Source organism: Cyprinus carpio, chromosome B25 (genome assembly GCF_018340385.1).
Source record: "Cyprinus carpio isolate SPL01 chromosome B25, ASM1834038v1, whole genome shotgun sequence".
Taxonomy (NCBI): domain Eukaryota; kingdom Metazoa; phylum Chordata; class Actinopteri; order Cypriniformes; family Cyprinidae; genus Cyprinus; species Cyprinus carpio.
This window is the reverse complement of record NC_056621.1, coordinates 17,697,200-17,715,113: the sequence shown is the minus strand read 5'-3', so window position 1 is coordinate 17,715,113 and position 17,914 is coordinate 17,697,200. Positions and strand designations below refer to the sequence as shown.

At 34.9% G+C, this 17,914-nt stretch overlaps 1 protein-coding gene across 2 annotated transcripts in view; it reads right to left on the bottom strand.

Annotated features, from left to right (window-relative positions):
* LOC122142432 (zinc finger protein 469-like) overlaps positions 1-17,161 on the bottom strand; it is a 294,747-nt gene extending 277,586 nt beyond the window's left edge. For both annotated transcript variants that reach the window (XM_042753099.1, XM_042753103.1), the window contains exon 1: positions 16,694-17,161. The gene's annotated coding sequence lies outside the window, so the exon portion shown is untranslated. The remainder of the gene's footprint in view (positions 1-16,693) is intronic.
* Between the last annotated feature and the right edge of the window lie 753 nt (positions 17,162-17,914).

Genomic DNA, 17,914 nt, shown 5'->3' with positions numbered 1-17,914 from the left:
CTTCACCAAGCATCTACGTAACTGCTTACAGAACAGCAGACGTTTCCCACAAATATCCTCAGGTGTTGACGCTACCTAGCAATTTAACATGTGGCCTCCAAACAGCTTAATACCCTTCCACTTAGACCTAGTTAGAAACAGCTTTCCACAACCACGGCAACTATTACCGCAGATCTAAAAAGTGGAGTACAGCCCAGATTATGTAAATCCAGTACTAGCAAACAGGGCCGTAAACACCATAGACATTATTAATTAAAAGTGGCCAAACTCCACCAATGTCAAAATAACTGAGATGACCAATTAGGGCTGTGCAAAAAAATCGAATGCGATTTTCATGCACATCTCCTCAGTAAAGGCGGTCCCAGTGTTTCCCACAGCCTTACACTCTATTTGTGGCGGCACTCCCCCGCCCCCATATATACATGTATATGCAAAATCATTTTCTGCCAGCAGGAGGCGCTTTAAGAGCGGGAGAGATACAGGATTCTCCGGTAACGGCTGTAAAGCAGCGCTGAGCTCACAAACGCTGCCTTTATCAAGCATTACATGCAAAATGAAATGAAAATTAAATCGAAAATTTTCTAAATACAGTCGGTTTCCTTCTGAAATACAGTGATATAAAAACACCCACATCGGTTTTTGATTTTGAAACGTGCAGTGCTCATGTTTATTGAATGAATTCAAAAGCCTTTTGGAAAATCTTTTTGTGGCGGTCAGTTTTGATATTGTGGCGGCCCGCCACAAATAAATCAATGTGTGGGAAACCCTGCGGTCCTGTGATTAGTAGTATATCTCCAGCACGTGCGTTAAGATCAGGATTGCCAGGTTTTTAAAACAAAACCTGCCCAATTGCTTCTCAAAACTAGTCTAATCGCGTTTCGTTCCGGGCGATAAAAATACACGTTTTTGGCAGGGTTCCCTTGGTAATATTCACATTTTTGGGGCTAAATATCACGTTATTGGTATTGGGGTCGCTTCAACCCATGAACATGAAAAACAACCACAGACTTGGCAACACTGGTTGGAATTTACTACACAGAGCCGTAATTCACTGACAATATACACAAAATCGATTTTAAAATCGCAGGCGATTCTTTGTCGATTTTGAAAGCGATTTAGTGTAGCTTGTCGGTGGACTACGGCTCTGTGTAATAAATGCCGCTCCACCTGAACCAGTGTTGCCAAGTCTGCAGTTGTTTTTCACGTCCGCGGGTTGAAGCGACCCCAATACCAATAATGTGATATTTAGCCCCTAAAATGTGAATTTTACCAAGGCAACCCTGCCAAAAAACGTATGTCTAACCCCGGGATGCAATTTTTATCGGGGAACCTCCTGGAAACGCAATTGGGCTAGTTTTGGACTAGTTTTGAGAAGCAACTGGGCAGGATTTGCTGTGAAAACCTGGCAACCCTGATCTTAACGCACGTGCTGGAGATATACTACTAATTACAGGAGCGTCTTTACTGATGAGATGCGCATGAAAATCACATTAGATTTTTTGCACAGCCCTATGACCAATCAAATCAAAGTAGGCAGGGTTCACCATTCACAAAAGCAGAGCGCGGTTTCAGTGCAAAGCATCAGTTTAACATTGAAACTAGACAGCAAGGTAAGATATGGAAGTTGCAAATCATTTAACATTAGTCAACTGTTTTTTACATTAGAAATATGGCCATTTTGAGAGAGAGAGATGAAAGTTGCGGTTGTGAATTACCTGCATGTGTGCATTTATTTCTACAAAAAAAGTTTTTTGCCTCCTCGCTGAGTAATATAATGTAGCGATGAAGCTATTTTATTAATAAAAGTCGCGGTGCAGAGGGTCGTAGACAATAAGTTTCTGTGCTCTGATTTGTATGCAAGTGTGTGTCTGTGTCAAGTGGCGCATTAATATAGCTTTTTAGGCTATATACACTGCCGTTCACAATCAGCCAGATGTTTTATGATTCTCTTATGCTCATCAAGACTATATTTATTTGATCAAAAATACAGAAAAAAATAATACTGTGAAATATTAAATATTGGTTTCCTATGTGAATATATTTTAAAATACAATGTGTATGTGATGCAGCGCTGAATTTTCAGCATCATTACTCCAGTCTTCAGTGTCACAAGATCCTTCAGAAATCATTCTAATATGCTGATTTATTAACAGTATTGAAAATGTTGTGCTGCTTAATATTTTTTTTGGAGCCCGTGATACTTCTTTTTTTGATTATTTGATGAATAAAAGGATAAAAAGAATAGCGTTTATTCAAAATAGTAATCTTTTTTAAACATATACATCTTTACTATCACTTTTTATCCATTCAACACACCCTTTCTGAATAAAAGCATTAATTTATTTTCTTTTTTTAAAGAAGAAAGAAACAATTTACTGACCCCAAACTTTTGAATAGCAGTGTATATTTTATAACACAAAATTTATATTTTGAATAAACAATGTTCTTTTTAACTTTTTATTTATCAATGAATCCTCAAAAAAGTATCACAGGTCCAAAAAAAAATTGAAACAGCAACAGCTTCCAACACTGCTGATAAATTAGCATATTATAATTCTAATTATATATATTAATTATATTGTGTGTGTGTGTGTGTGTGTGTGTGTGTGTGTGTGTGTGTGTGTGTGAGTTACTTGTGTGTGTTATATCACACTATTTATAGTTTATGTGACATCTAACTTTATCACTATTTGTACTTGAACGTGTTTGTTGATATTTACACTTGGTTCAAACGGCCACATTTTACATTTTGTGTAAACAGCATCTACATTAAAGTGAAAATAAGTTATTATGAGGGAAATGTTTTTCATTTCGGGTTTATTTTAAGTCTAAACGTTATCTTACCGTCTGAATCCGGCGTCCCATGTCGAGCTTTCAACGGAAAGTAACGTACGTTAAGCGTTTTCTTTTTGAAATGACAGACTGCTCTCGTGAGCGCTGTCATTAAACACACACATGCGCTCGTCTATTAAAGTATCTTATTTGACAAATGTGTAAAATAAGGGCGGCTAATATTTGACAGATCACTTACCTCAGTATAGCCTTCTTAGTACAGAATCTAGCGCGTGACGTTCATTATAACCGAATAACAGGTGACCTGGTGGTTCTTTTGATTCATAAGCGAATCGATTCTTTTGAGTTTGTCCGCTAAAAAGATTCTTTCGGATTCGTTCAGTGGCCGTTGTCGCAGTATGCCAATAAGGCGACGAGTGTCTTATGAACGAGTCACTGAATCATATACTCAACCGATACGTTAAAAACCGTCTCAACACATTATTTTATAGTTTACTCTTTCATGTGACACGGCATGCAATAATGAAGCAAATTACTCACTACTGTTTGAAAAAATATGTTCTGACAGGCAATGTTCTTAAAGGAAACGCCCTGCTTGGAGTAGATTAAATAACATGGGGATGCAAATTTGATTTCATAGCTTTAAAATTTGGGGGGGAAATGTAAAAAAGTCAATATTGTACGGTTAAATCACTTCATACAGCCGCAGCTCTCCTGCTGAACTGAAACAGGCCTTGAACACATGAGCAATTAAATGGTTTAAACAATTTCTCATCCCTAATATAAATAGCAGCTCCTTAATATGAATCAAACAACAACATTGACAAGAAACAGAAAAACGCTCACTGCTCTTCATTTATTTCTTCCGTCTGTTTGTGAACAATTATGAAGCTTGAAGCAACGTTTACTTTTATTGAAAGTGCTGGAACGCTACAGGCCATTGTTTTAGCTAATTAGATTTGTAAACATTTGTATTAATATTTATTTTTTTTAAATGATAGCATGTGATCAATTGTAGTTTTTTTTTTCTGTGTAGAGAATAGTGGAATTTCACCGGTAGAGGCAGATAAAATGTTGATATTGGGACAATCCCTGATGGGGAAATAAAAATGTAGATGAGATTGATACAACCACCGAGATCCTCAACTTGGCTGGTGTTTTCTATCAACCAACGTGCTTCTCCGTTGATGGGCACCATAATCCTGAAGTGTGGACATACCAATACGAATCAAAAATCCTTTGGCCAAACAGTGCATTAAAATTGTCCACCCTGGCATCAATATTTCTTAGTGAAGTGTAGCAGCATGTAAAACGATCAGCTTTTCTACGTACTTTCCTGCGCAATTGAAGACAGAAGCACATGGCATTATAAGAAGGCCAAAACTGTGCTCAGCATGTGATACTTACAACATTGCTTAAAGGGAGAGTAACCCCAAAAATAAAAAAAATGCCAGCAACAGATCTTCTTGTTGTTTATTTAGGCGTGAGTTTATATAGTTTATTTGTTACTGAGTGTCTCAAAACAAACTCTGAATATCCTTAAATATGTGAAGGCAAATCCAGTGATTCTTTCATCCCCAAAGGCTCTTGTTGTATCAAAATCGTAAACTTAGCTGTTTCCAGGCAGACTGATAAAGAGCTCTGTGCTCTTACTCCCAAAAGATATGTCAGCCAATCAGATTAGAGCCTGCCGGATTGAGAAAATACTTTCCAATATGCATCAGAATGTCATAGAACCGTGTGCGGTCTGTGAATGTGCCATCTGATGGTGTAGTTAAGGCATTTACAAGCATGGACAAACTGGGTCATGCTAACCAACAAAACCCAACCCTAATCAACATTTTGGATGTAGAAAATCATGTCAAATCTGATATTCTATATTAGTTTACCTGTTGTGTTCTAAAACAGTAATTTCTCTTTAAAGGTATGCAGTTTCTGGTAGTTTCAAATAGTGTATTTATAAAGCATATTTTTTAACAAACACCCCTTACTTACTTTGATGATTATTCTTAACCTTGCAATATTTCACTGTTTTATCGAGGGCTTGACAGTCATGAGCTAACTTGTGGCAAAAAACTTTAGCGCCTTGATTGAAACCCTAACATTTCATCAAATCCATAATAAATAATTATATTAGTCAATTAACAATAAACTCGGCTTATAGTTCCTTATCAAAATATCATTGTTCCCCACCCTACATATTTTTCTTTTTGATAATCCATTTAACTTGGATGCACAGAAGAAAATATCTGCTGCTGCTATTTTGTTTTGTCGCAAACTTGAATAGAACTCTGTATCAGCCAGTATTATTAAAGGAATAGCTAACCAACCTACAATAAATCTGTCATCGTGACGTAAAACACAAAAAGAGGAACTTCGCAGAATGTTCATGTCGCGCTTTTCCACACAGTGAAAGTGAATGGTGACTATAGTTACCCAAAAATGACCCAAAAAAATAAATAAATCAAGAAAGTGCACAACGCACTGCAAAAAAATGATTTTTCGAAGTTGTTAAAACAAAGATTAAGCTATTGGCATATGTTTTACAAGAAAAGACTACTTAAGTCACTTTTTTGTGTGAAATTTACTAGCAGTTTCTTAATGAAAATTGTTTCAAAGTAAATCCAACACTTTATTTTTTTTTTGACCATGATGCGTCAAAATTGATTTTGCGCATATTTAGATATCACAAATAAGATTTGCCAAATAAAACACAAAGGAAGATTTTAAGTGCATTATTCCAATTATTTCTTTCCATGATCCTTAGATGAAAGAAAATCAAAGGGATTCAGAATGACTTGAGGCTGAGTAAACGATGACAGAAAATAATTTTTGCTTTAAAAGTGGGCTGCACCTCCATATAACAAAGTGCAAGTAATCTTTTTGTTTAGGCTTGATTGCTTGAGGGATTATTGACGCCTCAGGACAGAGCGAGCCGACTGTCTTCCCAGATTAGACTTCTGGCTCATGTTCCTTTGCTCTCTTACATAAGCATACATACTTATCAGACCTGATTGGACTTCTAAAGGTTTGAGCCAAGAAACTCCATAATCAGTCATACAAAAATAACAAAAATACAGCGCTTAGTCCATTGACAGTGTTACACATGATTTATATCCTTGCGTAAGATGTAATCCTCTTCACGACATGCCTCGAGGTGTGTTACGCTCAGGATGAATGAATTGACAGGCCCCGGTGGTTCCATGAAGATGGATTAGATTAGATTTCATATTTGGACTCGGCCCAAGGGCACTGGGGAGTGCATTTGCAAGTTAGCAAGTGGTATGGAGTATATTAAAGACATATTAGTCAGGGTTCAAAGGGCTAAGCTGTGTTTCCTAAGTGGATGCAAAGACTTCCTTCAAAACTGATACTTTTTATGACATTAATATACTTCCAGAACAAATAGAAGTCATAAATCAGACCTATTATCAACAGGGTTTTTTTTTTTTTTAGGTCATGGGACAAAGGTTATGGCTCCTATGGTAGATTCTGGCAAAAGTGCACAAAAGTAAAATAAAACAGCATAAAAATTCTCCCCTTTTGGTGGAAATCTCATAAATTTCCTTGAGAAACAACAAGATGTGCCATCTTTGCTGCCAATTGAAGCAGTCTGCAGTAATTTACAGCGTTGTGAGATTCCAAACGGTTTTTGTAACTAGAGATAGAGTTCATTGAAAGAGGAGAAGCCCTCACACATGATGAGAAACATGAGACGGGTCTGGCAGTGGTTCATGAGCTCAATTTAACAAAATATAGCCAGACTGAGGAAAATGAGGTCAGGACTCCCAAGTGGGACATCGTTTTGGCTTGGCGAGTACATAAAATTTGTCTTTTCTCTGTCTTTTCTTCTTTCACCGGCCCTTATCAATTCTGTCAAGAGCAGAACACTCATTTAATTTAACACCAACTTTATCATCTTGGTACGAAGAACCACCACAACCCCAAAAAAAGCAGCCAGTATCTGAACGTTTTGCTAGATATTGGTGGAAAACATTTCTTTCATAGAGATTTCATAATAGAGAGTAGGTCCTGACAATGTTTACCTAAATAATCATTGATTTTTAAAGGAATAGTTCACACAAACATGAAAATTCTGTCATTATTTGCTCACCCTCATGTTGTTTAAGAACTGTGTGTCTTCTGCAGAACACCAAACTTTTCGCAGTGTTTTGGGCATATAACGAAAGGGACTAGCATTGTTTTGGACCCCACTGACTTTTATTTTATGAATAAAAGCTTTTTTAAAAAAATATCATCTTTTGTTTTCGACAGAAGAAAGTCATACAGGTTTTGATTTGCCAAGAAAGTGAATAAATGAAGTCAGAATTTCCAACCAATGTGGTTTGAATGCCGGATGTGCGACAAAACTTCATGTTCTTGGGAAACAGTCGTGACTAGCTTAGTTTCTCTAAAAATGTATTGTACTGTAAAGCAGCAAGCTTCTTCGTTGTTTGAGAAACGCACCCTTGGACAGTGTCGCCACCTTGTGGATGAACTAATTCGCACCAAAAAATCTATGTGTGTATGTGTGAACTGAGCATACAGAGTTCAGGTGGTTTGAAAAATTGGACTTTGCGCAAACACTACACGCATACTTTGCTGTTGACAAAATTTGTCACATGCAATATATGCATACTATAGTGTTCATGTAAAAATCGCATATACTTTGGGTGAATTTGACCCCAGAAAACACACACATGGGGATGGGGCCAGTAAGTAACCACTTAGTTCACCCTAGCAACCACATAATTTACTTTTTAGCAACATATTGGTAACCAAACCATTGATGGTAGCCACTGACTTCCATAGTATGGAAAAAATACTATGGAAGTCAATGGCTACCATCAACCATTTGGGTTTAAGCAACCCCTGCAAACACATAGAGAGTTGGGGATGGGCTCTTTTGACTTGGGGCCACTTAGCAACCACTTAGATCACCCTAGCAACCACATAATTCACTAAAAAACACTTAAGCAACCAAGAAGCAACATATGAGTAACCAGACTGTTGGAGGTAGCCACTGACTTCCACATTACGGAAAAAACAATTACTATGGAAGTCAATGGCTACCGTCAACTGTTTGGGCTTAAGCGACCCTAGAAACACATTGAGATCTGGGTATAGGCTCTTTTGACTTGGGGCCACTTAGCAACCACTTAGATCACCCTAGCATCCACATAACTCAATAAAAAAAAAAACACTTAAGCAACCAAGAAGCAATGTATTAGTAACCAAACTGTTGACAGCTTAGTTGGAGACACTTCATTTACAGCGATATCGTTGACTAGATTGCAAATTATTGCACAGATACGATTTAAACTGAACTGAGCTGCATGATGACATCACTGAATTAAATGATGAACTGCCTTTAACTGTCATTTTGCATTATTGAGACACTGTTTTCCTAATTAATGTTGTTCAGTTGCTTTGACACAATCTTTTTTGTTTAAAGCGCTATATAAATAAAGGTGACTTGACTTGACTTGACTTGACTTGACAGTAGCCATTGACTTCTATAATATGGAAAAAATACTTTGGAAGTCAATGGCTACCATCAACTGTTTGGGCTTAAGTGACCCTAGAAACATACTGAGACTTGGGCATGGGCTCTTTTGACTTGGGGCCACTTAGCAACCACATAACTCAATAAAAAAACACTTAAGCAACCAAAAACGCAATGTTTTAGTAACCAAAATGTTGATGCTAGCTATTGACTTCTATAATATGGAAAAAATACTTTGAAAGTTAATGGCTACCATCAACTGTTTGGGCTTAAGCGACCCCAGAAAGCACACTGAGACTTGGGCATGGGCTGTTTTGACTTGGGGCCACTTAGCAACCACTTAGATCACCCTAGCAACCACATAACTTAATAAAAAACACTTAAGCAACCAAAAACGCAATGTTTTAGTAACCAAAATGTTGATGGTAGCTACTGACTTCTATAATATGGAAAAAATACTTTGAAAGTTAATGGCTACCATCAACTGTTTGGGCTTAAATAACCCCAGAAAGCACATCGAGACTTGGGAATGGGCTCTTCTGACTTGGGGCCACTTAGCAACCACTTAGATCACCTTAGCAACCACATAAATCACAAAAAAAAAAAAAAAAAAAAAAAAAAAAACCTCACTTACCAACCAGCAGTGTATTGGCAAACAACCACACAACTCCAGATATTTTTTAGAAAATGCAAAACTATTTTATTTATACATAATGCCGGTTTAAAGTCTCCAAGACACAGACGAACGCCTGCCAATTGCCAAAGCACCAACCTGCTAATTAACCCCCTCCCAGTCGCAGTCACTTACAGGCAGCAGTGAAACGAAGCTGGGAAAGGCGGCTTGTAGAGATCAGCGATAAGTGATCTGACCCAGATCAGCACCCTCGGGGGATGACCCTGCGTGTCTGTCTGTCTGTAACAAATGAGAGCGTGTAAGAAGCGCCCAAAAGCCAGTCAGAGAAATCACAAATATTTGGCCTACAAGACATTCCATTAATAATAATTTAATCACAGCACACCGGCCGCAAACAAAGCGCTGTTCCCCGGACGTGAACTTTTGGCAGTTGCGCATTTTGGCATTACAGAGTCCAAATTATGAAATGTTTTAAGTGAAGCATTACTCCTCTGCCACATCTGGCACAATCATATTTGTAACTATAACACATATATGAGGAAAGAAAATTAAACACAGCTTTGCCAAGCTCAAATGAATTTTTAGTTCAAAGAAAGTCTTGCATTTAACAAACAAGAGAACTTTTCCCATGGAATAGGGACGTTATTCCAAACAGACATGATACTCCAAGACCCACTCAGACAAAAAAAAAAAAAAAGTGTATTTAGCAACTGATATATAATCGGATTATTCTGTTTTGGCATTCTAGTATTCTCAGAGGCTATAAAATAGGCCAAGACTTTGCCTAATATTGCGACATTTCCATTGCATAGATCTTGACTAAATAAAAGTATGGATGACAGCTGAGTTACAGTTTCCAAAATGACCATTTTGCAGGTGTTTATTTGGCCATTCTTATGCTGATCAAAACTGACTAACCGATGACTTAAAGGGATAGTTCACTGCAGTTGCTGGTCTCCATTGACATCAATAGTATGAAGAAAACAAACACTATGCAAGTTATTGGGGATCAGCTGAAGGTGAACTATCACTTTAAATACAGCTTTTATGAGCATGTTTTTTAAAACGTTAGAAAACTAAAGTAAAAACAAAAATCAGGTCTTAATAAAGAAAAAACTTGAATTGTTAAAAAGAAAACCTTAAATCATTTGACTTATTATTACTATTAATAATTACATTTTTAATTATTATATAAACTGCTGATTAACATTTGAGATTACTAAATTGTTTGAATAATGTAGACTACCTAAAAATGTATGATATTTTGGAAATAAAAATGTGTGTGTGTGGGGGGGGGGGAACTTTGTTTAAAAAAAAGCATAGCTGGAATATTTTAATACTTAAAAAATTAATTATTAAACAATCATTTGTGTTTTTTAAATTATATTTTCAAAAAAAAATTAAAGTGTTTAAAAAATATGAATTAGTAATTTGTGCAATTTAATAAAAAAGTAGAAAATACATACATACACACAAATAAATCATTTTTTTATTATTATTAATTGTTGCTTTAGTGATGGTTGCTTTAGACTAAAAACTGTATTCTCCAGATCCAGTCAGAACAGACGGGTTCAATATTCTGACAGTAATCTGTTAACTTATTGTCTAATATTTCATATCTCTTGTCCTTCTGTGTTTTTATGTTCTTTTTGGTTTTGCGGAGGCTGACAGATTCCATCATCTCCTTTCCACTGGTTTGGCTCTCATGTTTGCTGTTATTCATTCCCAGTTTGCTTTTTATCGATATTGACACATTGACAATCAAAAAACAATAGAGCCGTTAAGAGCACAACTGGAGCGTGACCTTCAGAAACGATCAAGAATAATTCAGCAGAATTCTTCCCTAAGTAACCCTGATGTGTTAACCTGACCATTGCTACATCAATAAACCGCAGCAGGCTGGCGAATGATCACATCCCAGCTTTCCTTCGGTTCCATAAGTCGCGGAGAGCCAAAGCTTTTAGTGTTTTCTGCAAATGAAGCATTTAAGTGCAGTTTTATACAGTGATTTTGAAGGCACCGCTGCTGAACCTCTATCAGATCTGGTAGCGTACCTCATTTACGTATTTGGCATTCACTTTTATCCAAAGCAACAAGCAATGAGTTCCCTGGGAATCAAACCTGTGACCTTGGCATTGCATGCACCATATTGTACAGTTCAGCTCTTTAAATCTCTTTGATTTGCATTAACTAGCTATGAACGTCCTGACGCCTTGCTGAGACAAACCAGACACTGCCGCGTTCACGCTCACCTTGGGCGGATTTGGTGATTATTTGCTTTGACATGAATTTTATTAATGTTGGCTTGAGTTTTATCTCTTTCTGTGTTGTTGCGGAAAGGCCAGTACAAGTTCAGGGAATGGAGCTATTTTTGACATTTGGAAAGCATTGTGTGTCTGCTCTATGTTATTTTATGAATTTATGAATCAAAACATTAGTGGGACAAATAAGAGTGTCTGCGATTAAAAATTTAGTCTCCAGTACATGTGCCAAGTTTACTCAAATGCAATCTATGTATTCGTGTTAATTAAATATGGTTTTGAAAAAAAAAAATAAAGTATTTTCAACTAAAGTTTCAATTTAATAAATCTAACTATCAGGTAAAAAGTAATATGTTTCCCTTATATATCTTAATGTGTACACAACATAATTATTATTTATGGCATGAATTATTACTGATTAATGATATTTAAAAATATCATTATGCTTCTTGTTTTCTTTTCTTTTACTTGTATTTATTTATTTAAAAAATGTAATAAAATTATTTAAATTATTATAAATTTATTTTATTTTATTTTATTTTCATGTTTGTCTGTCCTACATGATTTGGCAGTTTCACTTCTTTTTTATTTTTATTTTTTCATTATGACTTTAGGACAGTTGTATCACTCTGACATTTTTTTATTTATGCCCTCAAATAATTCCATGACAACCATGTACACAACTGCAAAAAGTTTGGAGTCTGTAAATTTTTTAATTATTTTGAAATAATACTCTTATACTCACAAAGGTTGGATTTATTTGATTAAAAAATACAGTAAAAACAGCAGTATTGTGAAATATTATTGCAATATAAAATAAGTCTTTTCTAAGTTAATATATTATAAAATATAATTTATTCCTGTAATCAAAGCTGAATTTTCAGCATCATTACTCCAGTTTTCAGTGTCACATGATCCTTCAGAAATCGTTTTAATATGCTGATTTGCTGCTCAAGACACATTTATTATAATTATCAATGTTGAAAACAGTTGTGCTGATTATTTTTTTGGAAACCGTGATACATTAATAATTTTTTCCCCAGATTATAAATATAAAGTTTTATTTATGCATTTATGTTTAATATGTAACATCAAAAGTGTTGCTTTTAATCAACTGAATGCATCCTGGCTGAATACAAGTATTAATTTCTTTTTTTTCCCTTTTTTTTAAATCTTATCGAAGGCATCTGTTATGACTCATGAATAAGACCTCCATCGAAGCCCATTATTGTGCTCATCTTTCATCAGTCGGTTGTAACTGTATGATCATTGCTCAACACACCCCAAATCTTCAGATTTATTCCATTTCAGTGAAGATAAATATGTTTTTTTTATTATTATTATTATTTTTAGTTCAGCTGATTTGTACAATTCCTAAACAAACAATTTAGTTAATGAGTGGAGTGAGTCACAACACATCACACATGCTTTTGGTTAGGATTCAAGTGTTAACTACAGGACATGCTGAGACTTCTGAGGTTCAGGGCCGGTCTGGGAAAATCTCGAGAGCAGCTGCTTAAAGCCAGTTACAAAAAAGGTCTGAGAAAAGCTTTTTTGCAGATGCGTCTTGATCTGATTTATCTATAATCTTGGCAGTTATGGATCTGCATGAGGAGATGTGGTCTGGTAAACATGGGTAACTACAGGACATTGTGTTCGGCGCAGGTTTGGGAAAGTACCAGTGGCTCAGCGTTTATTTAGGTCTGGTTCAGTTTTTCAGCATCCCATGGATCTCCATCACTCCAGCTTTCATCCACCCCTGCATCCAGACCTGATGGTTTGGCTGCACTTTTAAAAGATTAAATGATGCTTATTAAGGGATGTTAATTAACTGTTGGTGCTGTGTACTTTGTTGGGGGAAACTATTTTCTGCAGGCCGCATGTGTATAACACACTTGACAGTTTGTTCCATGGAGAAAAAGCAATAAAACACTTCAAAATGAATAAATACCAGCCACTTCCCACAGGACCAATAGAGCACAACAAGTACTGGAAGTAAAAATCCTGTTCATTTCTTTATAGGAGGATTGTTTTTAATATCGTATAAAGCTTTAAAGACAAATCTGCCATAAGCTCAGACGTTATCAGCTTATGATGTAAGCTTATGTTGAAGCCATCAGCTTTAGTTCAACTTCATTTTTAAAAACAGTGTCGTTTCTGCTGAAGAACTACATTACCCATGAATCCTGAAGAGAAATTTCCACCAATCACGAGGAAAAAGCTCCACCCACTTTCTTAAAGTAATGCAAATCTCTAAATCTCATTATACTCGCAGAATGCTTATATCTGAATATATAAATGGGTATTTTAAGATAAACTTAAAATGTTTTTTTCTATACTTGTAATGAACCTTAAACCAATTGTTTTGTTTACTATAATTTTTAATTTGATTAGGTCATTTGCAATACTTTAATGGATTGTAGTTCATTCCCACATTAAACTGTTGCAGTTATTAATTATTAGTAGTAGTAGCAGTAGTATTGTCAGTATAGTAATAACAATTAATATAATAATAATAATAATAATACATGAATAATTACATGAATAATAATGATGTATTATATTATTATTATTAACAATAACAACAACAACAATATATTAGGGCTGTCAGTTAATTTTTTAATTTAACTTAATTAATTAGTTATGAAAATATAACACGATTAAAATATTTTAACGCAGTTAACGCACTGGCCCCACCCCCATATCTCATATTTATATCATATGATAAGCAATATCACCTAAGCAGCGAGAACAATGTGATCTCAAGTGCTGTTTGTCCCGAATATAATGAGTGCAAATATGATTTTATACAACAGTTTACTAAATAAGAAATTAACATTGTCTAGTTTAGAAAAGATATCGTCTGTTTTTGCTCAGTTTTGTCAACAAAAATATTACCTAAAAGCCAGTGGCGCAAAAAGTGGGTATGCGCTGTATGCGGCGCATAGGGGCGCCGCACCATGGGGGGCGCCAAAGCGATGGTTATTTTTTATTTTTTTAAATGATAAAAGTTATATAAATTTATATAAAAGTTATATATAAAAAAAGTTATATAAATTTTAGAGAACTAACAGGCTAGAGTAGGCGCCGGTGCCCTCATAAGATTCCATCATAGAATTTAGACATAGAAGGGTAATATCGCGAGTGGGCGGGGCGCCGTAAGCGCTGAGTGAACAGCAGTAACGTTAGCGAGTTGTCGTTGAAACTCGAAAAAGATGGATAAAGCAAAAAAAACTATCGGGGGCTAAAAATAGAAAAAGAAAGAGGGAAAAGGAGATGGCATGTCAGGGGATGCAACAGAAGCTAAATAAGTGGATGGTGAAAGGCAACAGGTAGGATTTAAAATCTGACGTCTATGCTTGGAGGCTTGCAAATACGTTATTCGTGTTAACAGACTAGCTAGCGTTTGCTAACAGTGGGAATGTAGCACACATAATATGTAGCTAGGTTGCTGAGCTGAAAACTGAAAAATATAAGGTAGCATTTACAATAAATGACAAGAATCTGGAAAGCAACTTTAATATCTCTGGTTTACCGTGGAATCATGCATAGATTTGCTACCAAACTTGGAGGCTTGCAAATATTAATGTTGACTGGCAAGTGTTTACTAACTTACTGCAAAATAATGTTGCTGATATATACATTTAGATTTTGGTTAAACCCTATGGTATCAATCCCATGCATGACAAAAATTTTTGCTGCATACCCCGCTAACACTGGATAGTTGCACCCCTGCTAAAAGCTACAGAAGAATTGTTGTAGGTCTCCGAGCAACACAGCAGTGTTTAGTTTCTGAATGAATCTGCGTTTCGAACGAATCGAGTGAATCAATGATTCAAAAGCCGTTCATAGAGTGAGTCGTTTACTGAATTCCTGAATGAATCAGCCGTTTGAACGAATCGAATTAATGAACGACTCATAAAAGACAGCTGCAGGCAGTTTTAGTTTCTTATTTAGAGTATTATTACGTTTAAAAGGGGAGGGTGGGGGACTTTAAAGGGATTATTCACCCAAAATGTTTTAATTATGTCCTTATTTTACTTAAACCTGAATGAGTCACTTTCTTTTGTGGAACATAAAAGATGGTATTTTGAAGACTGTTGGTAACTTGGTAACAAAGCTGTTTTGGTTACCAATGACTTTCACATTGCATGAACGAAAAAAACAAAAACAAACGATGTTTCTAAAATTATCTTCTTTTATGTTCCATAGTTTTTGTTGGTTTTTGTTTGCTGTTGTAGCCTAAATGTTTGTGTAATAAATTTTTTGAAGAATCAAATAAAATATTTCTTTCTAATGCTACTGTTTGTAATGTTGTATAATTACGTATAATTAATAATAATAATAATAATAATAATAATAATAATAATAATAATAATAATAATTATACGTAATCATTATTAATATTAACAATAATAGCAACAATAATTATTATTGTTGTTATATAATCTATATTATAATAATAATATGCTCTTTTTGTTATGAATTATATTTATTATGTCTATATAATAATAATAATAATAATTAATATTATAATTATAACATCTTTATTATAATTAGCAATAATAAAAAAATATTTTGTAATTGTTATATAATCAATATAATAATAATAATAATAACTAAATATTGTCATTATTTTTTATTATTGTCTGTAACAACAACTATAATAATAATAATAATAATTATTATTATTATTATTACTAAATGTCCTCATGAACTATTTATTATTAACAATAATACCAACAAAAAGTATTATTATTGTTACCGTTGTTCTTATAATATAGATTAAATAATATTAGTTAATATTATAATGTTATTTATTATTATAAAGTAATACAGTTATTATTGTCTATATAACAATAATAATATTCTAAAATAATAATGGATGTCTTCATGTATGGAAAACGGTGGTTTAAAATGTATTGATGGATATGAAAGGAAATGAAGTGATTTCACGGAGTCTTTAGTGTGCTGACAAACTGCTCAAACACTCACAACGCTTTTCAAAAGAAGCTTGACTCTCTTTTACAAACACTGTAGCCTGCACCGTAACCGTGCAAAAAAATTCATCAGGTACTGTTACCACTGTAAAATCATTATAAATGAATATGGGATTAAGGTTTCAGAATACTCATGCCAATTTAGTTTCATTATTAAATGACAACTGACGGCTAAAATCGAGTAACAACTGCAGTAAATAACGGGTTACCATGTCAGTTTTGTAAAGTATGCTCTTCATATGCAGCAAAACCATTATGCTGACAAGCTGATCCATCACTGAGTGTTTAAAAGAAGTTTAACTTACTCATCTTCACTCTTGCGTAACTTACTTAACTCCTAGAGGACTGTTAATCAAACTGTCAGGCGCTGGATGCTGTTCAATGAACCTGTCAGATGATCGTATAGACTACGCGTGACGTCCGCACGCGCTTTGCGTTACTGTGACGTCTCACCGGAGCCGTCACGCGCCGAGTGTGTCTGAAGAAGCGGCGAACTCACCCGTGATTTAAAGCTTCGGCGCAGAAGAGCGGAGAAAGCAGCAGGCCGCGGGATCCTGTCGGAGCAGCAGCAGCAGCGCATCTCTGAGCTCTCCATCCCCGCGTCAGAGCGCCGCAGCTCCGCGCCTGCCCAGCCGCCAGAGCGCGGAACCATTAACCTCTGCCTGACCACAGCTGCACTCCTCACGACAAAATCAAGACTCGGTCCATACGACTGGTTTAAAGGAATAATCTATTATTATGAAACACTGGCCTCGAACAGTATTAAAAGCGTATATTAATATCACTGCATTGAATAGAATACCATAAAAGTTGCATTTATTTTAAGAGCAATAACACAAATACACAGATTTGTTAGGTTTAAATGATAAAACTGTAGATGAACTGTTAAAAAAAAAGAAAGAAAAAAAAGCTAATACTATGGCAGTGCAAATAAGCACAGTAATCCAAACTTGATGCAAAATATATACCTGAATGCTTAATGTTAATTTTGTAGCCTTAAATGTATATATGTATATATATATATATATATATATATATATATATATATATATATATATATATATATATATATATATATATAAACTAAAACCTACTAAAACTTGCATTTCCTGTTGATTTTAGTCAAATTGCTTTGACACTGTAAAATAAAGACCCCCCTAAAATAGACATTATCTGTGCCAAATAAATTGATGGCTTGATAGATTTAGATACAATTAAATTACAATTACAGCAACAGCCATGGGTTAACAGTGACTTAATATCAGATTATGAAGCTTTTGGGTTTGAAAGTGAAATCAGGCAGTTTAAAATGTCTCTCATACACATTTTAAAATGAGAAGTTATGATCATAATTTTTTTCTGGCCAAGAAATTGCCTTTACATTTCTACACAGAACTGCTTAATTTTTTTTTTTTTTTTTTTTTTTTATGATTGGCACCAAATCAGGCCTAAAAACAAAACCATTTCAAGTTTTGAAAAAATGTTAAAAAAATACTCACTCAAACCCTGTATCTATTACTACCATAAGTCACTTTAGATAAAGTGTCATTATTTAAAATTGAAAATTAGTTATAAAATTACTAATAGTTTGTAGTTTGTCATAGTAGGTAAGGTTTTTGCATGTTGGAAAGGTTTTTCCATGATATGTAACCACAGTACACAATACATTTAATTTAACTCTCATTTAGTAGTAGCATTTTATGTCATTTTGTTAAAAAAA